Genomic DNA, 26,259 nt, shown 5'->3' on the forward strand with positions numbered 1-26,259 from the left:
GTTTTTTCGCCTCGCGAAACCTGGCATTATCACCGACTAAATCTTCCGCGACCTTATTTACAACATGGACTTCCCAAATGTCGACCATTTTGAACATCCACGCCGATGGCACTACGCTACCGACTGTCCTACACCCCAAAATCTTGGGTGTGACGTTTGATCAGGATCTAGATTTTGGTGAGCACGCAGCCGACATTGTTCCGAAAATCCAGAGCCGTAATAAAATCCTCAAATCCCTTGCTACTCGATACAATCATAAAACGTGGGCCTGGCACTAAAGAGCAACCAACTATGCTTTGTATTTAGTTTTTTGCAACCATTCTTTTTAGGTAAGGGTAATCGCTATGTTAATTGGATGTGGCTGGAAAAGGGTGCACCCAAACGGTGTGAATGTGGATTTTATTTCCAATTAAAGGAAGTAAAACCAATTTAAAAAGAATTACAGCAAAAGTCAACTTAAAACCGTGGTATATATTCGTCCGATATATTATTAATTTGAATATAATTGTTTACACATTATAAATAAACTAAGAATATTAGCCTATGTTATAACCAGTCAAGAGGTAACCACTATTACCATTCATATTTACTTCAGGATGTGTGCGATTGGGCAATAATTGATAGTAACGTAACCAATTTCAAGTAAAATGCAAATTTGTGACATTAGAGTTGGTTTTCAGCTCTACATACAAGTCCATTAACAATTCCTTGCTAAGACTGTACAACACTATTGGGCGTGAAGGTTTTACAAAGTGTAATAAAGCTTGCACGATGTTACTTGGGTGTTCCTTTGCTGCTATGACAAGTGCATCAAAATTGACGCGCATTAACTCACATGCACGCCAGTTTTCTATCTGCCATTTCTGCGCCGGTGCTGCTGGAACTGTTGCAGATGGGTTATTTGTTTCGCTATAATCGCCGGTGCTGTCCCTATTAGGGGACGCTGCTGTTTTTGTAACAGTGCTTGAAGTTATTACAGCTAGCAAGGTTTTATTGTGCTGCAATGGCGAAAACCTGTCCGAGGTTTTTAAGCATACAAATTTAGGTCGTTCTGTAAACAAGACCAGAAAGGCTTTGGAGAATTCTCCAAGTGTTTTTGGCAATATTTTTATACAGATCAAGCCTGTCTAATCGTTTATTCAATGTTACTTATCCGCATCATCTTCGCTTAGTTTCTGCTTTTTACTGCTTGGCTCTATTTCTTCAATGGATGTACTTGGCTCAGTTGCGGCCTCGGGCACCTGTTGATCCTTCTCTTGATAGTATTCTCGCAGCACCGAATATAAATTTACCGAGATACAACGTGTTAGTTACTCTTTCATTGCTTGCTTCTGTGGCACATTACCTGGATGCATGTGCACAAGTGTCGCCTCAGTGTTAGCGCCAATTGAATTCAGAAGGCTTGCAGGTAGCAACCACTTGTACCACTCTCATACATTAAATAACTACCAAAACCGCTTACACCCGCATATGAAATGTTATTATTTTTATTATAATTTTATTAAAAGTTGCCAATACGCAACTGACAGCCGTAACTGACAATACTTCAAATGGATTGGGTTGCGTGAAATTAAAGAGTAGCAAAAAATACTACTATGTATAAAACAGCTGATAGGGTTGTTGTATGTCAATTTCGTTAAGTAACTAAGTTGGTGAAACCGAAAAAAAACTAAGCCGCAAATCAGGACTAACTTAAGTCACAACTAAGTTTTAGCCTTAGTCGAGTTGGTGAAATCGGCCCTAAGCTTTGAGAAATGTCCGACTAGTATTTTTCGACAAATTTTCCTGCGCTCGCCCGAACCGTAGTTTCATCCATGTCTTCAAATTGCCACAAAAAGGAAAACGTCTCGCTCAAATTTCTCATAGCTGCAAATCTTTCAGTAATGCCAGTGATTACCGAATCAACGATCACCAGGAATGTATTGTTTTTAAAATCATACTCTGAGTTATCCGTAATCATCTCATTTAAATTATCTTCAGAACGTCTTTTGGGTTTTCTCTTTCGAATGCCCGAAAACTTTAGCGAGATATTCAATTGAATCGCAACTGTTTTGCATTCGTTTAAAATTGTTTCCCATTGGTTCCTGATCAACTTCAAATCAGCTAATAAGGCATCTAGATGTCGAACCTCAACATCTATGATGGCGTCTCTAGCTTGGAGGGCAACGTTTCTTTCATTAATGGTAGTCAGTATTTTGAACTAAATTGAGGACAGCAAGATGCATTCGAACTTGTTGATGTACTTGAGAATGCCGGTAACATCGCCGTATGCTTGCGCAGTCAAATTTGGCTTTTGTCTGAAAGACTATGAAGAGAGCTCGGTACATTTTTTTTTTGAGGATGTCCCATCGTTGTGGAGTGCTGCTGAAAATAGTAAACCATTTTTGTGCAACTCCGAAGAAAGTAATTGCAGCCGCACAACATTCTGCAGCATCAACACCACATAAATTGAGACTATGGGTTGCACAAGGCGAGTAATCAGCATTCGAGTTTTTGTCGAGAATGTGACGTAGTGCTCCGTTGTAAGCTCCTTTCATATTGGCGCCGTTATCGTACCCTTGCGCATGACAATCTTCAATCAAGTATGGCAAATTAGATCAGCGATTTTCTGGCCAGAATTGTAAAATTTGTTACTTTCGAATTGAAATGGAGTTAGCGGAAAATGAACGTAGTCAACGTGACTAGCATCAGGCATAGCATCAACAATAATAGCAAAATACTTGGCTTTCTTACCTTGATCTAATATAGCTTCCCTCACGTGTTTTGCACAAATTTCTATAAACTCGTTCTGAATATCTGGGGAAAGATAGTGAACATGTAAACGTTTGTGCTACTGTTGTGAAATTCTAACTTTCTCCAAATGATCTCTAAGTATCGGATCATATTGGCTTATGAGATCTTAGATGCCTAAAAAATGTTCATCGTTTCGTTCACCAAGATATATAATTTCGCCTTTGAAAGCTAGGCCTCTTTCATCCAATAATAAAATAGTGTCCAAAATTCTATATAAAATTTCTATGCAGCAGTCACGCTCCACTTTCTCTCCATTTAGCAAGATTCTGTTAACAACGAGGTAGGAAATGCCTCGTCTTGACAATCACGTGGAAAAATAACAGGACACTTTTGATGACCTCGACGAACTATTTCGTTGACTTCTTCAGATCGCAAAACTCATTATTCACGGTACCGATATCGAAGTCGTTTAGATAATCTGGACCTTGATACAGAGTTGGTGGTAATGTTGGAAGACTTTTTGAAAATGAACCTTTATCAGTGTCACCACGAAAATTTTACGATTTCGGATTCATGTAAACATACAAATTTGTTTGATGTTTTTATTGTCTCCTCGGGCCCAGATAAAAAATCATTATCAAGTTGTTTTTGAAATTCGGCTTAAAATTTGCACATGGAACAACTAAAGACTCCTGAATTAAAAAAAAATGTCTTAGTACCTCTAAATCTCGGGCCCCTGAGAAACCCCGGGCCCGGGGGGAATCCCCCCATTTCCACCTCCCCTCTCGTCAAGCCTGCCTTCTTGTTTTATGCATACACGCAACACTGCCCGCAACGGTATATTTTTCTTGGTAATTTTCTACATTGTATAAGTAATTTTTTGCATTCAAGTTAACTTAAGTTGAGATCATTGCTGGCTGTGGAGCGTAATAGTCCAATATCAAGTAAGTTGCAAATCACGATTATTTCTTGTACGAACAAAACTAATTTTATGTTTCATGTATATATAAATCTCGATTTAATTATTAGAGAATAAACCTCAATACGCAATACCCAATACCATCAACTTAAATACCCTACAAGAAACGCTGATAGTTTTACTAATACACTCACACTTGTAATTGACAATGCTGATCCTGCGATGATGTAAACATTGATACTCAAATTTATGTATGTTCCTTTGTTCGCTCACGCATGTCCGCATGTTCCCAACGACAGCCTATAATCATGAAAAAGGACTCAAACTGGGAAAGCTTCGGACACCTGGTACAGAACAAAAGAACATACAGTAGATACCATTATGCATGTGAGATAGATACATAATTCTCAACGGAATTTTATGTATGCGAGAACAGTTTATCCCATTTAATCATGTTGTCACTACTGACTGTCATATGACAATCAAATGATTATCACGGTTGTTTTGTTATTTTTTAAATTCCGCCATTTTCAACCGACGAAAACCATATAAAAAATAAGTTTAAAAAATGAAAAAGAGAGCATTTCAAAGCTCCATGCTAAAAGAAAAAAAATCGAAAATAATATTAAAAAATACCAAAAGCTGTCGGAATGTATGGGGCGCACTCAAAAAATTTATACGCGAAAAATAATAGTGGTTAGTGGTGATTCATTTTTAAATGTGTTTCCGCATGAGGAAAGCGCTCTTCTGTTGTTTTGTTATTTTTTGAATTTAAATTGAACATTCTGAACTCGAATTCTTATAAAACTATTTATTTTAAACAAATAAAAAACACGTATGATTTTATCACAAAATTAAAAACGTAATGAAATAAAGTAAACAAAAAGCAAAAATCATTGTTTCATTTTTGGCGGAATATAACAATGGTCATTTATGATAGTATAGCAGTCAAACCTGATATCTACAGTAAACTATCATTTATGACACTTTTTGATAGTTACGGTGTCATCACTGATCCAGGAAAAGGAATGAGAGTGAGCAGTACGGCTATATACTTAATCAGTAGGCCATGTTGGTGTATAAGAAGGAGACAAAAACTCACACGTACACAGTTGTTTACATCACATTTGCGCAAGTCCCCTTAAGTTCGTGATAGAAAGTTTGTATGAGGCGCTGATCGTTAGGTTGACATTGCTGACAATCAGATGATAGTCATATGATAGTCAGTATTCTTGTAGGGTATTTGCGGTGTTTATTAAATTTTGGAATCAGCCAGCTTTCGACCTCCACAATGGATTTGCGAAAAATTTGTTCAATTATCACACCTATTCAGATTTGCATAAACGTTTTATATTTCCCTGCAAAAATTATATATATTCCACAATATTTGTACCAAAATTCACCGAAAAAAAGGACCATATCTCAAAAAAAAAAAGGACAAAATTTTTGTTTTATTTTATTGGTATATAAGGAGGTCGTATTCGTTGTAAAATACAAAACTTTAGGATGTTTCCATATTTTACTATATAAAATTTTACTGGACATAATAAATACTTTGCTTTAATTCAAGGAACAAACAAAAATATAATGTAGTTCATTGTATTATATTTTCACATTTCTAGAATAAGTGTATGTCGTTCACCAACTTAACGTTGTGAACCTAGAGTTGCTCCCAAAACTTTTAGTTCTAGCATTATGTTGTTGGTTGCAATGAAATAAAATGTATAGCGCAGTTAAGTTTTAGTAAGGAACGGTTCAAAAATTTTCGTTCTGGTTGAACTATGTGGAAAACTCAGTAGAGCATAAATGAAACTAAGCAATTTTGTTAGTTCTATTTCTATAGATGCTTACTTTTTCTCATAACGTTTAAACTTTTTATCATAGCCAAGATTCAGTAAATGTGAGTTCTGATACCAGGCCTCAGGGGTTAATGCTAGCACCTACGGGGATAATTTTACACAAAATATTTCTTCCAAAATCAAATCTTGTTTGCTTTTGCTTCAAAAGCTGAATATAAACACAAAATTTGTTTATCTCATTCGTTGTTCATTTATAAAGTTATCGCCTTCAAGAAGTATTTCTGCCTTTCAATTAAAATAAAATAATTTTCAGCACATTGGTTAACCAACATATAATTTTGAATTTACTTCAATGGATTTCACACCCCAAAAAAATGCTCCGTCAATAAAAAAAGTACGAGAACAGTGACATTTCACCTAGGAAATAATTTAGGCGCGGCATTACCGTCGTAACGATAAACAGCTGATTACCTTAGGGATACGACTAATATAATAATTATAATAATTTATAATTATAATAACTCGTATGTAACCCCCGATAATCGGGTGTGTTTTTTTTTAGCAAAAATTATATGTAACCTTTTTCCGGATTGGATTTTATATAAGGTGCCACGATTTTCAAACTTTTTTTGATTTGTAGGGATAGAGGGGGTCCTAAAAATCACAAAATTATCATCCGCAGCTCTAGGAAACTCTTAGTTTATGAAATATAAGCTTTTTAATTTCCAAATTTAGTAAAATTCCAACTTAAGTCCTGCACTTAAAATTCGGGTCGCACCGTTACACTTGGCGGCCACCGTGGTGTGATGGTAGCGTGCTCCGCCTACCACACCGTATGCCCTGGGTTCAAACCCCGGGCAAAGCAACATCAAAATTTTAGAAATAAAGTTTTTAATTAGAAGAAAATTTTTCTAAGCGGGGTCGCCCCTCGGCAGTGTCTGGCAAGCGCTCCGAGTGTATTTCTGCCATGAAAAGCTCTCAGTGAAAACTCATCTGCCTTGCAGATGCCGTTCGGAGTCGGCATAAAATATGTAGGTCCCGTCCGGCCAATTTGTAGGGAAAATCAAGAGGAGCACGACGCAAATTGGAAGAGAAGGTCGGCCTTAGATCTCTTCGGAGGTTATCGCGCCTTACATTTATTTTTTTTTTTTACTTGCCACTTACTTAATTCAAGCATACCGAGAGATATTGAGAGCTAGTGAAGGCAATCTTTCTCACCCAGCACAATGAGTTCAAGGTATTCCAGGACTTTTGTTGGGTTAAGCCACGCAAGTGGCGGTAGCCACGGTTATACCACACACCCGGACTTGGCATGGCGTAGCCCAGGGTTATGTTTTATAAGCGCGGCCGCAGGCCTCCTACGCACAAAGGTGTTCTTCGCAGAATTACCGTTGGAATCAGCATAAAAATCTCTATAAAGTCCGATTTTTTATTTTATTATTTTTTTTTTTGGACAAATTTATGTATTCTGCAATTGTTCGAATTAAATACATTAATTCCAAATTATTCAGAGAATTACAAAACAAAATACATTGATAGTGTATGTTTGCATTTATGTCGACGTGCCACCACCTTATAATGTTTTCCAAGATAAAAAGATATTGTTGCGGAGCTGGCAACAGTATTCACCACCTTCATTTGTTTTCGTTTGTTTAATTGCAACAACGAAAAAAGCGACAATAGTACCGACGTGTTTTCCGCTAATAACTTTTAAACGAGATAAGAAATATAGTTTTTGCTTTCGGATTCTGAATCATGACGCAAATACGCGTCTTTTGATACCGCTATCGACATGTGCGACCCGAATTTTAAGTGCAGGACTTAAGTTGAAATTTTACTAAAGTTGGAAATTAAAAAGCTTATCTTTCATAAACTAAGAGTTTCCTAGAGCTGCGGATGATAATTTTGTGATTTTTAGGACCCCCTCTACCCCAACAAATCAACAAAAGTTTGAAAATCGTGGCACCTTATTCAAAATATTCCCCCATTTTTGGTCCAAATGGACCCAAAGTGGTAACCGTGGTAATAGCTGACTTTTGAGCGTATAAAAAAAAAGCAAATAAAAAAAGAGCTAAAGGAAAAGAATCAATTCATACGTCATAAAAAAAAAGCTGATCTAATGTTTACATGCACAATGCGCAATCTTCCAGGTGATTTGTTGGTAAAAATAAAATGAAACAAAGCAAAGTAGAGAAATAAGGGCCGTTCCATTGGTTTATCGAGCTCTGGCTCTGGCTCAAATCTCATTGGAACGGGCTGGATCAACTTTATGAGAGCTGGCAGCACTAATATAAAACATCTGTTTTGTAGAAAATAAGAAGAAACGTACACAAAATTTTAAGATACTGACATAATTATTAACATTTAAATAGTTTCACACGTAAGCAAACTATTTATTTTCCTTACATCATCTTCAAGTTGTTTACTCTTTCAGTGTTTTTGCTTGTAAATATGGCGAGATCTTTTATGAATACACAAATGTACACGTATTTAGTTCAGCGCTACAATGGCTCAACTATATGGTTGGCTCATCTCACCAGCTGATTTTATTTTTTTCATTTCGCTGGAGTAGGGATTGTCAGAAAGAGATGGCACACTTAAAAAGATACCAACGAATTTAGAACATTTTCTTACTACTTACAAATGCTGCTAAGTTTTATGTTTTCATTCCATTCCATTCGTCCAACACCAACACGCTAATTTTGCCAATGTGAACAAAGGTATGTTATTGCTGTAGAGATGAGCCAACCATATAGTTGAGCCATGAGTGCTACCAACTCAAAAGTGGTTAGCTGTCAAAAAATCGACTACAGAAAACGAAACGAACAGAACTGCTATACGGATCAGAAATTGAACCAGATAAATATCATGATCACAACGTTGTTGTTGCATTTGCATGTTAAATTTCTATCTGTATCTCGCTCAAGTCTCAATGGAACGTAGCTATAGTGTATTGTTTTGAAGCTGAATAAAATAATTTTTTTATGAATTCTTAGTATAAGGTAAAAACGTTTGGAAACTTTATACCAAACCTTGACACTTTTTATTTACTATGTACAAGTAACCCTACAGGAAAAATACCAAATTTCTGGGAAATATACTAATAAGTTGTGGAAATTCGATGTTGAACAGAGAACATAAGTTTGCTGGGATACACGAATGCCTATCGCTCATACTCTCATTTACAGCAATTTAATTAAATTAGAAAATATCCGCGAAGTAAACATGTCTTGGGACTTGTATAGGCCTAGAAGATCTCCAAAATGCTTCAACCGGTAAAAGTGTTTTGTGCGGATATAGTTTTGGTCTCCAAACCGGTGTTTGAACCACCCAGGGTAATTTTTTTATAAGCGCGGCCAAAGGCCGCCAATGCAGAAAGGTGTTCTGCGCAAAAATGCTATGGATCCCACTCCCGGTTTCGGAGCGCTCCGGGGCCATTTTTCGGTTTTTTGGAAATAACTTTGGTAATAGTCTAGTTGGGGGTCGACTGCTAATACGCTACCAAATATATCGAGTGAGTTGTCAAAAGACGCGTATTAATCTAGAGAACAATAATCCGAAGGCGGAAAAGAAAAATTTGGTAATAGTCTAGTTGGGGGGTCGACTGCTAATACGCTACCAAAAATATCAAGAGAGGGTAATAGTCTAGTTGAGGGGTCTACTGCTAATACGCTACCAAAAATATCGAGAGAGGTATCAAACGACGCGTATTGTCATCAGTATTAATAATCCGAAGGCGGAAAATAAAAATATTAACTCGTTCAAAAGATATTAACGAAAAACCGAAAAAAGACCCGCGGGTACCTCCGAAACCGGGGGTCGGATCCATAGTATTTTTGCGTAGAACACCTTTCTGAGTTGGCGGCCTTCGGCCGCGCTTATAAAAAATGGTAATAGTCTAGTTGAGGGGTCGACTGCTAATACGCTACCAAAAATATTGAGAGAGGTGTCAAAAGACGCGTATTAATCTCGAGAACAACAATCCGATGGCGGAAAAGAAAAATTTTATCCATGTCCGGAGATATTTGCAGTTGAAGTTGGCGATTTCCATGTGGTTGTTGTTGTGTTAGTACCCCCAAAAAAAATTGTGCATCACCGTCGCGGTAGCCACGGTTACACCACACACCCGGACTTGGCATGGCGTAGCCCAGGGTTATTTTTTATAAGCGCGGCCGAAGGCCGCCAACGTAGAAAGGTGTTCTGCGCAAAAATACTATGGATCCGACCCCCGGTTTCGGAGGTACCCGCGGGTCTTTTTTCGGTTTTTCGTTAATATCTTTTGAACGCGTTAAAATTTTTATTTTCCGCCTTCGGATTATTAATACTGATGTCAAGACGCGTCGTTTGACACCTCTCTCGATGTTTTTGGTAGCGTATTAGCAGTCGACCCCTCAACTAGACTATTACCATATCTTCGGACAGAGATACAATTTCCGGGTGTGTGGTATAACCGTGGCTACCGCCATGGTGATGTCCTTCTGCGTACACAATTTTTTTGTGGGTACTACAACATTACAACAACCACATGGATATCGCCAACTTCAACTACAAAATATCGGATTATTGTTCTAAAGATTAATACGCGTCTTTTGACACCTCACTCGATATTTTTGGTAGCGTATTAGCAGTCGACCCCTCAACTAGACTATTACCATATCTTCGGACAGAGATACAATTTTTGTTTTCCGCCCTCGGATTATTGTTCTCGAGATTAATACGCGTCTTTTGACACCTTACTCGGAATTTTTGGTAGCGTATTAGCAGTCGACCCCTCAACTAGACTATTACCTTATTTTTTATAATCGCGGCCGAAGGCCGCCAACGCAAAAAGGTGTTGTGCGCAAAAATACTATGGATCCGACCCCCGGTTTCGGAGGTACCCGCGGGTCTTATTTCGGTTTTTTGTTAATATCTATTGAACGCGTTAAAATTTTTATTTTCCGCCTTGGGATTATTAATACTGATGTCAAGACGCGTCGTTTGACACCTCTCGATATTTTTGTAGCGTATTAGCAGTCGACCCCTCAACTAGACTATTACCATAACTTTTGACAGAAATAATATTTTGAATTTCCGCTTTCGGATTCGTGGTCCTGGGATCAAAACGCGTCTTTTGACACCTCCCGATATTTTTGGTCGGGTTTTAGCAGTTGTGAGTTAAAGTAAACAATTACCTTGGGTTCTAACCCAGAACAGCCCGAACGATGCAACCATCTTTTACACGTGACACACTGGCAAACGTATGAGCGTCTAAGATAACTCCTTTTCCGACATATGCAGCAGAACCACAGCCTGTAACCGGGGTTAGGTGCCTTTCCGGAGCAGGAGGTAGTTCAACTGCAAGGAGCTGCTCCGAGGATGACTATTTGTGGGAGGGACGCAACAAATTCAATTGGGTTACACTGAAATGACAACCCTTGGTCGGGGAAAAAAATCCCGAGTCGCTCCGGAACGAAGAACCGGCTGCCGTGGGAAGCGAATATTTGTCATTGTGTGATATCGCGTATGGGCCTTGATGTGTTGCACCAGAACAACTTGTGCTAAAACTCATCGTACCCTCAACTAGACTATTACCCTAACTTCAATTAAACAAAAATTGTATGGAGACAGGGAAGTTGTTATGTGAATGGAAAAAAGTATAGCAATTCTATACGACAGCATGACACGGGGGTGGGGAGGGAGGGTATGGCGAAGGTTTAATGTGGCCACATAAATCGTTCCCGAGATGGTCGGGCTAGCACCTCCATGGTGCTGTGGTACCGGAGCGTACCGGATCTGTATCCGGCAAAGGACCATTACATCGATAACACTCCCCAAAGCCTTCGGGGAGCAACTTATCGCTATAACAACAACAACAACAGCATGACACTCTTACTACGCGTCCAAAAATATCAAGAGGGGTATCAAAAGATGCGTTTTGTGTCCAGGATAGTGAATCCGAAAACGGTTTCAAAAATTTTAGGTCTGTCAAGAGATATTTGCAAAATAAATTAAAAGTTTTACTAAAGAGAATTGTGAACCCAAAAAAGTGTTCATTGGAAAATTTTCACAGTTATGTTATGTTTTCCTAGTTGGTATATATATCATTGGAAAGGTCTAAATCTCTTCTTACATTGTTCGGAGAGGAACTGAAAATCGGGTTATAGCCAACAAAGTTCTAGACTCGCAGAAGTCCAAATTTATGAAAACCCCTATTTTTGCCCGTAACCCACGATTTTTGTGGTATGGCTTCCCAGGTATTTTCGTTTTGTATTGTTTGGAACACTGTTGTCAGTATAATCGTACTTCCTCACCCAGCGCCACCATTTCCCAGCACATACTCTCCACCTGGATCGGTTCAGAAATTTAAATGTTGTGTCCTGTTGTTGTTGTAGCGATTAGTTACTCCCCGAAGGTTTTGGGGAGTGTTATCGATGTGATGGTCCTTTGTCGGATACAGATCCGATACGCTCCGGTAACACAGCACCATTAAGGTGCTGGCCCGACCATCCCTCCCTCCCCACCCCCAAGTTCCATGAGGAGCTATTCTTTGTCAATGCTATCCGCATATGGAACTCCATCCCGAACTCAATTCGCAATAGCTTAAGTGAAGGCAACTTTAAGAATGTTATATATTCGTTCTTTCATTAATGAATGTCTTGATACGAAACAGAGTTTAACTACATATCTTCTAGTCAATTATTATTATTATTATTTTAAGTATTCTGGTACCCAACTAGCAATTCTGTTTTCGAAAAGAACTTATTGCAAGCTTTCTGTATATTTACATATAACCGATTTCAATACTAAGGTCATTTTTATTTTCCTAATTGTCTTTCGTAAGCGTTGGGAGCGACTATTTGCTAATGTTTAACCTTTTCTTTTTGAATTGTAATGAGCATTTCTGTTTTGGTTTCCATCATATTTTATTTTATATACCTTAAATAGGTTAGGTTAATGTTTTAAATTTAAAGCTTGAATGTTTTATTATTATCCTGTTATTTAATGTCTGTTGTGCTATAAAAGATCATACATGATCTTATTGTAATAATATATCGGGCCCTTCCCGCAATTTAAGTGTAACCAACAAAAATACAGATATCAGTTTTTTGCTGAAAACCGATAGTTTTGCATGATTTCAATCATCTCACAAATTTTTATAATAGAGAATAGTACCGTTATCAAGCTAAATCAAAAATAAATTTTAGTGTAAGTGAATTTTGAGGTTTGTTTACTTTTTTGTGACCGCAAATTGCTACTTACCTCAAAAGTGATTCTCTGTGGTATCTTACGAGTAATGTTTATTTTCACTTTTATCGTGAATATTTATATTGTTCGCAAAGCACTTGTTGCAATTATACTGTATATGCATGATTTAATCAACCAGGAAAAAAAAAATATAGCTGAAAACGAAAATATATATTTTAGTTTGATACAAATCATTTCTGCTTGAGTTCGTGAAATCCAATAAAATTGTTTTATTATTTTAATATGGAGCTTTTACAAAATAAGGTGATCAATTATTTTATATTATCTTTAAAATAAAATAAAAAAACTGTGTTTTTATACCAATGAACGATCAAGAATAACTCACTGGTGCCATATAGCGATACTGAGTCTGAAAAGACATATTCTGGGGAATTAGAAAACGAGATATGCGTTGGAACAAGAGGGTACAAGAAGAAACGAAAACTTCCTAAAAGACTTCGGGGTAAAAAACGAAAGCTGTATGAAGTTAAACCAAATCCCTGTGTAGGTAAAAAGTGTGGAAACAAGTGTTGTTAAAACCTTAGTGAGCAAGATCGGTTGGTGTTAAATGAACACTTTTGGGGCTTAGGCAACAAGATACGATAAAGAGATTGGCTTCTATCGTGCATGACCCGGAAATGTGTTCAAAGGAGAACATCAGATAGCCTAAAAAACAGTAAAAACAGTGGAGTTATGCATATTTCATTACCTATAACGAAAGGCGTTTTAAAGTTTGTCAGCAGTTTTTACACTTAATATTTCCCAAAACACGTTAATATGTGTTAGAAAAAACATCACTCTTCAAATACCTCTTGCCTGACCAAAAAAAGACGTCCTCATTCATTGAACACTTACCAGCAGTTCCTTCCCACTATTGTGGGAAGAAAAGTACTAAGGTATATCTTCAACGGTACTTTCGAATCGTGCCAACTTTGTATAGGTGTTACACGTAGCACTTGATAAATACAAATGAGGAGCAAGCTTTCAAGGGGTTGTGTAGCGCAATATATAGCTTCTCCAACCCAATTGTCAACCTCACCTTCGAGCGGCGAATCCCGTTTCACTAACAGACGAGGCTCTGGCGACCCCAAGCTCCTCATGGAATTTGGGGGTGGGGAGGGAGGGATGGCCTGAAAGTCACATCGATAACACTCCCCAAAGCCTTCGGGGAGTAACCTAATCGCTACAACAACAACAACAGGAGCAAGCTTAGTTATCCCTAAGAGTTTTTCGTACCATTTTCAAAAATGGATACCATATAGGCTTCCATTTGCCAAAAAAGGACAAATGCATTATTTGTGAAAAGTATAAGAATTCGGACAGAGAAGCACAAAACCTTTTACAACAAACTGAGGGACATAAAATGCACATACGGGACAGAGATAAAGCAAAAAAATTTTCTTAGAGGACCAAAGAAAAGCAAAGAGAATGGGACGTATATCTGATGAAAGGGTGACTCATTCTGATATAAGTCTATATTGTGATAGTTGTGTTGGGCAGAACAGGAACAGAGCTATGCAAGCAATGATAATATATTTCTTAGAGAAGGCTGCTAACATAAAACACATTCAATTAGCTTACCTGTTGCCTGGGCATACCACGATGCCCGTGGACTCCATACAAAGCACCAGCAAAAAAAACGTAAGTACAAATAACAGGATTTTCGGTACAGTGCGGTCAAAAACCGAAGTCTTAATTGTAGGCTCAAGTAATATTTTATACACATACCAAATTTCATGATAGTCTATTTTTATTTCTACTGTTAAATTTACTTTTTGTTGGTTACACTTAAATTGCGGGAAGGGCTCGATATATTGTGACGAATATTAGTAACACTAAGTGATACTCACATCACTAATCTGATACTAAGTAAATAAAGCCACAACAACAATAAAGCAAGCTGCCACACTTGTATGTACGTAAACAAATTAATCATCATGTACACACATACATACAAACAGCAGAGAGATACTCACAAACACATGTCAAAATCAGCTACTACTTCGCTCACATATATGTACACACGCATATGGTTACACACTACAAACACACCCTCGTATGGCTGAAGACCAGGTAGAGGATTCTAGAAGAAGAAACGTCTAGACATTTGGGAAGAGAGTATAAAAGCAGCAGACGCTGAGTAGTCCGTAATCAGTTTGATTTAAGAACGCTATTGGTTGTGAAGTAGAACTGTTATTGTGAAGTAATTTCAAATTAGTCTAAAAAAGACCATTTTGCATCATTGAAAATTGGAGTTATTTATTCAACAGTTTAGCGATACGAACATTAGTAGAAGGTGTAAAATAAGCGGTGTTTCACTAAATTCGTTACAATATATATTTTTTCAATAAATGAAATGAAATAAACAGTTGTGTTGTGTTTTCCTAGTTGATATATATATCATTGGAAAGGTCTAAAAGTCTTCTTACACTTATCTGAAAATCGGGTTATAGCCAAGAAAGTTCTAGGCTCGCAGAAGTCCAAATTTATGAAAACCCGGGTTTTTGCCCGTAACCCACGATTTTTGTGGTATGGGTATTTTCGTTTTGTCTTGTTTGGAACACTGTAATTACTATTATTTTATTATTTTTTAGTAACTGAAAATTTTAAATAATAATTTGAACTTTTTCTAATTAATTAATTAATTACCGAGACACAAAGTTTATTTTTTTTAAATATTTTTGAAATCGCAATAGGAAATACTTTCAAACGTATGTATTATTAGCGAGCGTCTGATGCAGTCCCCTAAAAGCACAGGTGGCTTGTCAAATAGTCAGTTTGGATTTCGTAAATCGAGTTCCTTAATAGATGTTGTTGTTGTTGTTGTAGCAGTGCTTCGCTCCATCCAATAGCTGTGACCAATCACAAATTGTCATCAATGTTCTCTAACGGGAGTCAAAGGAAACTTGCAGTTTCAACAGGGGTGGTCCATAATGAGAGGGGTGTTAGAGGCGTTGGTTCCACATTACAATTGAAGAGATGGTTGGTGTCATGTGGGGATACATTGCAAGCAGGACATACATTTTGCATCTTGTTGTTGTGGTTGTTGTAGCAGTGCTTCGCCCCATTCAATAGGTGCGACCGATCACAAATTGTCAATATCCTCTAACGGGAGTCCAAGGAAACTTGCTGTTTCAACAGGGGTTGACCATAATGAGAGGAGTGTTAGAGGCGTTGGTTCCACAATACAGTTAAAGAGATGGTTGGTGTCATGTGGGGACACGTTACAAGCAGGACATATGCTTTGTTACAGTATCCAGATCGAATTTGAGCTAGAGGACTCGCGTTTTCCTAGGGTGCCACAGGGTGGTGTCCTATCCCCACTTTTGTTTAATTGCTACATATCTAAGCTACCTTCACCACCAGAAGGAGTCACGATCGTTTCATATGCCGATGACTGCACAATAATGGCCACAGGCCCAGGCCCACAGATCGATGAGCTCTGCAACAGAATAAGCGGCTACCTCCCTGATCTCTCCAGTTTTTTCGCCTCGCGAAAGCTGGCATTATCACCGACTAAATCTTCCGCGACCTTATTTACAACATGGACGTCCCAAATGTCGACCATTTTGAACATCCACGTCGACGGCACTACGCTACCGACTGTTCTACACCCCAAAATCTTGAGTGTGACGTTTGATCAGGATCTACATTTTGATGAGCACGCAGCCGCAATTGTACCGAAAATCCAGAGCCGTAATAAAATCCTCAAATCCCTTCCTGGCAGTACCTGGGGAAAAGATAAAGAAACGCTCATTACCACATACAAAGCAATTGGCCAGCCGATTGCATTCTACGCATCCCCTATATGGTCGCCAAGCCTAAAAACTACCCACTGGAAGAAGCTACAGGCCTGCCAAAATACGGTTCTCAGAACCGCCACGGGCTGTCTTCTTATGACCCCAGAACACCATCTACATAATGAGGCGAGAATACTCCCAGGGAGAGAAATGTGATGCTAACCAAACAGTTCCTGTTGAATACCCAGAAACCTGGGCATCCAAACAGACATCTGATTGATGAGCCAACACCGCCTAGGGGCTTAAGGAGTCATCTCCGTAAGCATTTTGAAGAAATACGGCACCTGAGAACCCAGCCGTATGAAGCAAAAAAACACAAGCAGGTCCTTGGTGAACTCCACAAACAGGCGTCGGACCTTTATGTCAGGAATTGCCCGGTGAATCCAGTACTCAAAGAAAAGTACCCAAAACTTGTGGAAGAGGAACGCATACTCCCCAGGGAAACGCGTGTCACCCTTGCTCAACTTAGTTCTGGATACTGTAACAGTTTAAACTCTTACCTATCCAGAATCAACCCCGACATACAAAATGTATGCCCCGCTTGCAATGTGTCCCCACATGACACCAACCATCTATTTAATTGTAATGTGGAACCAACGCCTCTAACACCCCTTTCATTATGGTCCACCCCTGTTGAAACTGCAAGTTTCCTTGGACTCCCGTTAGAGGATATTGATGGCAATTTGTGATCGGTCGCGGCTGTTAGGTGGGGCGAAGCACTGCTACAACAACAACAACATTTGATCTCTTGGATCGCAGCAATGTGGATGTTATGCCGCTTCATGAAATCAACTATCTCCGTGATATTCCCAGTTAACCCGTTTAACTGCAGAAGGGGCTAAGTGACGGGTGACTACGCCTGCGTTGAGGGAGGCCAGGATGCAGTTGCTGTTGTGGCCCTGGGGCTGGACGTCCCTGGGTTAGCATTGGGATACCCGGTGTAGTTGGGTTTGCTGCCTGGAAGCATGGCGCGATGAAACCCGTCAGGGGTTGCCGTCCCTGAGACCAGAATATCTAGGAAAGTGGCACCGTCCAAGACAGGAGCTGCATTGGGCAGATGTCGCATACATATATATTCTGTGCTGGCAAACGGTGCAAAAGGTGGTAGGGACTAAGTGTCTGTTTTTCTGACCTGCTCGGCATTGCTACCGACTCTACTACGGAGATTGTAGTTATGAGTAGGAGCGGTCGTATGAGCTGGTAGCGCCAAAGGGCGCGAGCATCAGCGGGTACTTGTTGTGGCTGTTGAGCAGCGGGGCTGCTACAAGGTAGAGGGGGGGGGGGCGCTAAGACGCAGACTACGGGACGGGCTTGGGCATGAGCAGCAAGAAGCCACAAAAGATTTATGGAAGTTACGAGAACTTCGGGTTTTGGGGTCTAGCCAGAACATCCTGTCCGATGCCACCATCCCTTGAACGTGACACTGACACGTCCTAAAAATATTCTTTTCCGGCAAACGCAGCAAAACCATTTATCTCAACCGGGGTCAGGTACAGGTCCGATAAAGGTGGCGATAAAGTGCTGCTAGAAGGTAGTGGGGGCGCTAAGGCGCAGACTACGCCATCCTGTCCGATGCAACCACCCCTCGCACGTGACACTGACAAGAGTGTGAGCGTCCTAAAAAGATTATTTTCCGGCAGATGCAGCAAAACCATTTATCTCAACCGGGGTCAGGTACAGGTCCCGGGTTGGAGACTATGACACAGTCCCGCTGAATGTATCTGCTGGGAGGCTGAAGATTTGTGGGAGGAACGCAATAAATTAAATGGGGTTACACTGTAATGACAGCCCTTAGTCGGGAAAAATCTCTGCAAACATACTGAATTCTTTACTTCGAAATTTACTCACCGTTATATCTGTATTGCTAAGTGTTTCCAGAGTGGTTGGACTATGCTCTATGATATCACCGGTTTTCGTTTTGCCATTGCAAGTTCTTCACAGCAGCACTTTAACACCACAAATTGTCATCTTCCCAGCAGATCATTGCAGCGGGACTGCGCCATATTCTCCTGCTCCAGGAAGGTATTGAACCCAATCCGGGTCCTGGACCTGACCCCGGTCCTGAGAAATGGTTTTGCTGCGTATGCCGGAAAATAAATCTTTTTAGGACGGTCACGGTGGATGATCGTTGGCATCCCTGCTGTGTGAAAGCCAAAGTAATTTGTGCTCCTCCTTAAATTTTCAAATTCATTGTTTATTGTGAGTCTTAATTCTTACAACCCTCTTCTAAACATTAACAAACGTGACATTTATCTGTGGAAAATAAGATCCTCTATCCAGGTGATCTCCAATTCAACTTTACTAACTTGGCAGTATATTGCAATTGGCTTTGTTGTTGCCAGTCGACTTGATTTTTTTTTCCACCTTCACCAACTGTGTATTTTCCCGCCAAAAGTTTTATAGTCACTGAAGTTTGTTTCTGCTTCCAGCTTTATTTTGTGGTTTGCGTCTATACTAAAAGCTTGCGTCATAATAATCTAAGCTGCGTTAGAGCTGCCACCCAGTTTTTTCGAGCATTATTTTTGGCCCGTTTTTTTTCGAACACCATGGATCCAGTCAATGGTAAGCGTCGTGGTGACGACCTTAATAACGATGTTGATAGCGTCAAAAAGGTAATAAGGGATAAGTTAAAGAGGTCAGTGTGCAAGAGTTACTCAGCTGGAGAGCGTGTTCGAGCTCGTTGGTTGTCTCGAAGAGGAAGTAAAAACACTCAAAATCAATGCGTATTGCCGCAAGTGAAGTCCATGTACACGGAATTCCCTTTAAGGAAGGAGAAAACTTAACACGTGTCTTTCATCACCTCTGTTCCACCCTTAGATTGCAACCAATTCCTATAATGAGCATTTTTCGACTACGGAACTAGACAACAGCGTGACAGATCCGGCCGTAATAATCAAATTTCAGTCGCTGACAGACAAAAACAGATCGCTAAAATGTATAGGCACCTTTAGGCGCCAAAACAATCCAAACATCAAGGGTCTGCAATTAGTTCATGTGGGCATAAATTCAAATGCTCCGATTTATGTAAATGCTTCGCTGTCCAGGAAAAACTATGCGATCTTCAAGGCAGCGATCCGTCTAAAGAAGAAAAGAAAGGTAGGAGCGGTTTTTTCTAAGATGGGTCTGGTACATATCAGACGAAAAGCCAACGACAGCCGTGAAGCAATACATAGCTTGGATTTTCTAGAGCGTCTTGAGAATACCGGCGAAGAAAGCGCTAGTTCCTTTCGAGATCATGATGCGCCAACGAATAATGATCAATAAATTAATTTCTATGTATGGTATATTACTTAAGTTCTTCCGTCTCTTCGTTTCCGGTCTTTATCTCTCCCTAACATACTTGTAAACATTCATTTATGTTGTCTTTATTGTTACGCATCGCAGAGCATTCTTTATATGTCATAAATAGTGATGGTCCTAGAATATAGGTTGTCTAGTTCCAAAGACTGTGTATGTAACACTGCTGGGCGTATTCAGCAAACGTACTAAAGGGCTCAAAGTCATCCATCTCAATGCGCAAAGCCTATATAAAAAACTGGATGAATTGAGATTCATATCTGAAGGCTCTGATATAGATGTTATATGTATTTCCGAAACCTGGTTTTCTTCATGTCACAAAAATGATTTGGTGCAACTAAATGGATATCAACTTTTCAGGGCTGATAGACGTGGTCATGGCGGTGGTGTTGCTATATATGTTAAAAGTAGTTTATCCTGTAAACGTTGCTGTAGTGCTAGTCCAAGTGATTCTGTCGAATATGTGTTCGTAGACGTGTTCTCTGTAAATAATGAAAGGCTTATTATCGGCTGTGCATACAGACCTAATCTGGGAGTTGACTTCTCTGGATTTATTGAATTTCTCGAGCCTCTACTAATAAGCTATGATAATATAATCATCGCTGGGGATTTCAACTCCAACCTTCTCGTCGACTCAACTCTAAAGCTAAGTATGGAGTCTCTTGGACTTTTTCTACCAACTTAACTTCACCTACACACTTTACTGACTCAAATTCTTCTTTGTTGGATTTATTTTTCGTGAAAGTTGTGAGTGCTCACAACTGCTTCAAAGCAGCTAGGATCGCTGCAAACAAAGCCATTAGGTCAGCTAAGCAGACATTTTATAATAACAAATTTAGTGCTGCTTTGAGTTCGAAGGAAACCTGGAAGTCGATTAAAGATATTGATATCGGAAAATCCAAATGTGATATTTCTGTCCTCCCTGATGTAGAAATTAACGAGATAAATATAAATTTTGTAAATCTGCCAATCTTAACTGACAATATATGTGCTGACAATTATTGTATTCGCGCTAATGTTGATTTTGGTCTTCTTGAGTTTGCTAGTGTCGATGATTGTGATGTCGTTCAAGCTATTCTTTCAGTAAAGTCTAATGCTATGGGGTTTGATGGTATATTTCCGAAATTTTTAAAAATAATTCTTCCTCCTTCCTCACTTAACCTACTTGGTTAACTCTATACTAACGTCCTGTGTATTTCCTAAATTTTGGAAAGTTGCTAAGGTAATACCAATCCCCAAGCAAAACAAGGAGTATAGACCTATAGCTATTCTGCCTTTCCTTTCCAAGGTCGAATTTTGCACTGCCAGATAAATACTTATGTGCAGGATAATAAACTTCTCACAGATTCCCAGTCTGGATTCAGGTCAAATCGTAGCTGTAAAACGGCGCTCCTATCGGTGATAGAGGATATTCGAGAACAAGTTGACAAAAATTTTACTGCTTTCCTAACTCTTCTCGACCATTCAAAAGCGTTTGACTGGGTCGACCACACCGTTCTCTGCAAGAAGCTGGACAACCTATTTAATTTCTCCAACTGTGCAACAGCCCTCATCAGATCGTATTTGGCCGACCGAACTCAGTAGTAAGTGTTGGTAGCAGAAAGTCCGACTTCGTCAGTGTTTTAAGAGGGGTCCCACAAGGCTCAATCCTTGGTCCCCTGCTATTTTGTGTTCTCAAGTATTGTAATATTCACATTTATGCTGACGACGTACAATTGTATATGTGCTGTCCTACTGATCGTACCAGTTCGTGTATTAATAACTTAAATTATGATTTGTGTCATATTGGTACGTGGGCTTCTATTAACGGCTTATGTTTTAACCCTAAGAAGTCGAAATGTGTAGTCATTCATAGAAGGTCACTAGATAAAAGTGGAATGGAAAATTTAACTTTAGACAACACTATTATAGAATACGTTGACACGGCAAAAAATCTAGGTGTAGTTTTTAACAAAACCTTGACATGGAAAGATCACATCTTCCGCACAGTGGGAAAAGTGTATGGGATGCTTCGTACACTGGCTTACACAATATTTTACTCCGTTACATATTCGTCTACTAACAGCAAAAGCGTACTTAATACCTACGCTCCTTTATGTTTGTGATATTTACTGTAATTGTGACTATGTATGTAATAGGAAACTTAATTTTGTTTATAACAACATTGCTAGATACGTCTATGGATTGAGAAGACTTGACCACGTCTCTCACCATGCTTACAGGTTGCTAAACATTTCTTTCGATAACCTTATTAAACTTAAAACGCTCAATACGCTACATAAATTAATATATATGAAGGAACCTGACTATCTGTATCGGAGGCTAAATTTTCTCCAGTCGTCTAGATCTGTTCTCCTTCCACATCGTCTTTGGAACTCGCTCCCTTCTAGACTTAGGCTTATAAGCAATGCTCTGCTCTTCAATAAAGAATTAACAAGTTTCTATAATAACCTAGACAATTAAAATACTGATTTCTTCTGAGCAAATGTACTCTATAATTCGTTTGTTTATTATTTATTAAATAGATTATTTATTGTAACCTTTTCTTAGTCATAGTCATTAGCTTTAAGTTTCAAGTTTAAATTGTTCCTATTTTATGCCTTTTACCGACTAGCACTATAAAATCATTTTTGCCAAATTGTTGTGCTGGGATGAATTGCCTAATAAATACAATACAATACAATACACCCTTGTCAGTGTGTCACGTGCAAGGGATGGTTGTATCGGACAGGATGTTCTGGGCTAGACCCCAAAACCCAACATCCTCGTAGCTTTTATAAATCTTTTGTGGCTCCTTGCTGTTCACGCGCCAAAGGGCGTCCAGGACTCTGCGCCAACGGTGACGCCCCCACTCGTATGGTAGGAAGCTGTCACAGCTCGCCAGATCTATCCATCGTAAGCGCAGGACTAGTAAACTGCGTCGATTAGCAGCCGATGGTAACATTGGCATCTGACCTCCTGCCTATAATCCTTTTGCTCGAGCGATCTGCCGACTTCAGCATTACTGAGAACCGCACTTTTCCATCAACTTTAAGAAACGAAAAAGGGATGATTACAAATCCTTTACAGACAATCGCTTTGCTGCCCTCCCTATCTCGACTGATGCCCGCCAAGGGGAACGTGCTTTCCGCAAGGAACGTGAATCCGCCTGTTGTTGTTGTTGTTGTAGCGATTAGGTTACTCCCCGAAGGCTTTGGGGAGTTTTATCGATGTGATGGTCCTTTGTCGGATACAGATCCGATACGCTCCGGTAACACAGCACCATTAAAGTGCTGGCCCGACCATCTCGGGAACGATTTATATGGCCACATTGAACCTGCAGGCCATCCCTCCCTCCCCACCCCCAAGTTCCATGAGGAGCTTGGGGTCGCCAGAGCCTCGTCTGTTAGTGAAACGGGATTCGCCGCTCGAATGTGAGGTTGACAATTGGGTTGGAGAAGCTATATATTGCGCTACACAACCCCTTGAATCCCCGCCTCGGCAGGTTTTATTCCCGCCGGAAGAATTCCGGAAATCCGGCCACATTTTCCGGCGGAGCCCGCAACTCTATCGAGAGAACGTGACCTAATAAGACAGCACGACCATACCCCAGCGGGTTACGGGGTTAGAATATACCCGCGGTAGGTATGCCTGTCGTAAGAGGCGACTAAAATACCAGATTCAAGTGGCTGTGTAGCGCAATCCTTCAGGACCCCGGCGACCGAAATAAGGGATATAAACCAACGCATCAGATTGCCTGTAGATGAACACACAGGCGAGATGAGAGAAGCATTTAAAGAATTGTAACCTCTCTGCCGGTGTGGGTAAGCTTTGGTCCACCGTAAAGTCCCTATCGAATCCGTCTAAGCACAATGACAAAATCTCCATCGCCTTTGGCGATAAAGTGCTGTCGGATGCGAAAAAATGCACGAGCGCTTTTTGCAGACATTATGTAATGCATTCTACGGTTGACAAAGTTAGACGGGGGGCCAACAGACGCGCACACAAGCATAAATTCAGCGCGTTCCTAATTACCATCACCGCCAAAGAGGTTGACACTCCCCAAAGTCTTCGAGGAGCAACCTTATCGCTACAACAAGAACAACAAGGTTGAGGGTTCCATCGTTCATGCTAAACCATCTAAAGCAGTGAACCCAGACGGCATAGCCATGCCGATGCTTAAAAACCTATGTAAAGAGAGATATAATTATGTAGCGCATGTCTTCAACTTGCCCCCACCTTCGTCATCCCGGAAAAATGGAAAATGGTCAAGGTGGTTCCGCTATTAAAGCCTGGGAAACCCGCTAACATAGGAGATTCTTATCGTAAGATATCTCTCCTATCGCCAGTAGTCAAGACACTTGAAGCCAAAGGCATTAATTAGATTTATATTGATATTTATTATTAATATGTTTACATATTTTTTGATTTCACAATAAATTTAAAATATCACAATTTCATTTTCATTTCACAGACGTGTAGGATATATATATAGGAATATTTATCCAAATATAAAGTTTTAGATAATTTTAATTCGCTTTATTTAACAATATTAAATTAACATTATTTCATTTAAGTATTGCGATTATAATTCGGTTTTCAAAATTTGGTGATCTGTATGTATGAATATGTAAAACGATCTTAATTTATATGCTGCCTGAATCGTACTATTTTTTCTCTATTCAAAGCAAACGTAAGTTTAAAATCTAAGATTGCTATATTCTATACCTGATCAGTAAAGTTGTTAATAGTACTAGTGAAAAGTCCGTCATTCGACCCCGAATGAGTTAGTCCACTTTTTCATATATTCCGCCACAGTACATGTCTTCCCCGGTCCCTCGGAATTTCCTACCTTTTCGACTTCATATCTACCATGGTTAAGCTAGGAATTTCGGCTTTAATTTTAGTCCACTGCCAAACTGGATTCTTTTTATAGCTAACAAATCGTTAATTTCATAACCCGTTTCTTGTTTTCTACGTAAATTGTATGATCTACGGTTTTCCTGCTGCATACGAGAAATATTTTCTATAGCTTCATTACGAACTAATTGTCGATCTCCATTTAACTCATCTAAAGCTGCATCTTCCAAAAGTTCTTGAAGCTCTGGCATATTGGCCATACGCATATCAAGTCCCGTTAGAATCTTAAATGGAGCATGCCTTGTGCTTCGTGAAGGTGAATTATTTATAAAATGTTGTACTCTGTCTATGTGCTTGTACCAATTGCTTGGTGTCTCTGTGCACAGCTTCGATAACATAGGAACTACTATCCTATGCATTCTCTCTACTTGTCCATTTCCACGTGGTACTCCGGTGGTAATTATTAAATGCTAAATGTTTTCACCCTCACAATACTCTTTAAACAAATTTGAAGTAAAAGCAGCTCCTCTGTCAGAAATAATACGTTTTGGGTTACCAAATATCGGTGCTTGTTTCTGAAGTCTGTCAATTACTGCGTCCACTCCAATATTATTTGTGGGGTACAGCCACACAAACTTGCTGAATACGTCTATAACCACAAATATATAATTATACAATTTGCTAGTCGTTTTTAGTGGTCCTACATGGTCAACGTGATACGTCCATAACGGTTTATCTCCCTTATTAATAGTATTCAAAAATCATTCTTTCCTTCCTAACTTTGCTTCATTTACTATACATTCAATGCAACTTCGCACCACCCGCCCTACTTTAGCACTAACTTGAGGTATGAAAAACGCCTTCTCTAACAAGTCTTGGGTTTTCTTTGTCGAGAAATGCCCTTGCCTAGGTGCCATTTTTATGACCTCTTCTTTCATATCTGCTGGTACTGCTATTAACTCTTTTTGGGGATTCTGAGAGAGGATATCATATTTCACATAAAAGTCCTCATACACGCCTTTTTCTAAAATTTTGCGAACTGCTTTTGTCCATTCGTCTTTTAATTGTGCTTGCTTAAGTCGGTGCTTTAGCGAGTCCTCCAACATTAAAAAATACACCCTACTTAACGCGTCAACATGCTTCAATCGAGTTCCCGCTCTGTGTTCAATTTCATAATTGAAATCTTGCAGAAACAAAGCCCATCTCGCAACCTTAGGGGGAACTTCATTTCTCTTAATGGTCATTGTAAATGCATTACAGTCCGTTATAATTATAATTTTAAACCTAATAGATATATTCTCCACTTCTTTAAAGCTTCAATTATAGCCAATACTTCAAGCTCATATGACGGGTAACTCTCCTCTACCGGTTATGTTTTCATCCGGATCGTTCTGCAGCAGAATAGCTCCATATCCGTACTTACTGGCATCAGTATGGTCTTCAGTTACCGCACTTTGTGAAAATAATCGTAACACCGTAAATGAGCTTTTAATTCCTGAAACGGTAATATTTATTTATCTCCTAATTTGAAAACAACATCTTTCCTTAACAAGTCTGATAAAGGTCTGGCATTTATAGCAAAATTTTCTATAAACCGTCTGAAGTAGGAGGTTAGCCCTAAAAATCTGTGTAAACACTTCTTGTC

General features: G+C 39.3%; 1 protein-coding gene and 1 pseudogene across 13 annotated transcripts in view; one reads left to right on the forward strand and one right to left on the reverse strand.

The window, feature by feature from the left end:
* Positions 1 to 218: 218 nt before the first annotated feature.
* LOC137254264 (tRNA (adenine(58)-N(1))-methyltransferase non-catalytic subunit TRM6-like) lies at positions 219 to 24,880 on the reverse strand (annotated as a pseudogene).
* LOC137253031 (alpha-tubulin N-acetyltransferase 1-like) overlaps positions 8,257 to 26,259 on the forward strand; it is a 783,286-nt gene continuing 765,283 nt past the window's right edge. For 6 of the 13 annotated variants that reach the window (XM_067789271.1, XM_067789279.1, XM_067789276.1 and 3 more), the window contains exon 1: positions 8,257 to 8,453. The gene's annotated coding sequence lies outside the window, so the exon portion shown is untranslated. The remainder of the gene's footprint in view (positions 8,454 to 26,259) is intronic. The other 7 variants (XM_067789269.1, XM_067789270.1, XM_067789289.1 and 4 more) reach the window with 5 other exon arrangements.

The sequence above is a fragment of the Eurosta solidaginis genome, chromosome 5 (assembly GCF_040869045.1).
Source record: "Eurosta solidaginis isolate ZX-2024a chromosome 5, ASM4086904v1, whole genome shotgun sequence".
NCBI classification, from domain to species: Eukaryota; Metazoa; Arthropoda; class Insecta; order Diptera; family Tephritidae; genus Eurosta; species Eurosta solidaginis.